Source organism: Volvox carteri, assembly GCF_000143455.1.
Source record: "Volvox carteri f. nagariensis unplaced genomic scaffold VOLCAscaffold_40, whole genome shotgun sequence".
Classification (NCBI taxonomy): Eukaryota; Viridiplantae; Chlorophyta; class Chlorophyceae; order Chlamydomonadales; family Volvocaceae; genus Volvox; species Volvox carteri.
In genome coordinates, this window is record NW_003307583.1 from 423,662 (window position 1) to 424,595 (window position 934).

Sequence of the window (934 nt, forward strand, 5' to 3'; positions counted from 1 at the left end):
TCGCCGTTGCGGCGTCCATAGCGTTTAGCTGGGCGATATCGTCACTGGTTATGAAGGCAGCGTAACAAGACGCTCCTTGTTTCTGCAGCTTTTTAATCTGCTTTAGAGACACCAGGTTCGCGCAAGGTGAAGTGGCCGCGTGTAAGACCGCCGTCACGTAATTCATGACCGCAACACCTTCGGACTGCGGCCTGTTTAGGCTCTGCAGCCGATATGAGCGGCCGTGGCGCGTCACCATGCAGGTGCCCTGTCCAAAGTCGAGTAATGCACTGTGCTCTCGCATCCAACGGCTGCCGAGAATTAGGTCGATACCGTCGGCTAGCTTAGGGATAACTTGTGCTACGATTTCGCAGCGGAATCCGTGGATACGGAGCGACATATGCACCTGACCTTGGAGGCGGACGCTATTTGCGCCATCTCCTAGCACGCAAGTAGCTACGTGGCTAGTGAGGGGCTGTAAACCCAGTTTTTGCACAAGTGCGGCAGATACGAAAACGTGCGAAGCACCTGAGTCGACTAAGGCGACAGCTTTTGTGCTAGTAAAGTTGCACGGTAGTAGTAGCGCGGTGTTTTCAGTCAGAGGTTCTAGTGCAGAACACTTGGACTTTTCCTGGCAGGGGTCGAGCCATGCTTGAAACTCGCCGCTGCAGTTTGGGGACCTTGTGCGACCACCTCCGGGTTTAGGTTCGGAGAAGATACTGGAGTTTTTTGTAAACTCTTTGAGTAGGGTCCAACCGCGTGTTTGAATTCCTTTTCTAGGTGGGCGCACTTGGGCACCAAAATAACCGCACTAGTTGTGTCCGGAGCGCGCTGTTTAAAAGTGCTGTAGTTATTCAGCCACGGAATCGCGCGATCGGCTGGTGCGTTGCACCAGATATGCTGTCCACTAAGATTATGCGAAGTGAACGAGTCTGGACAGGCAAAGATAGGACAG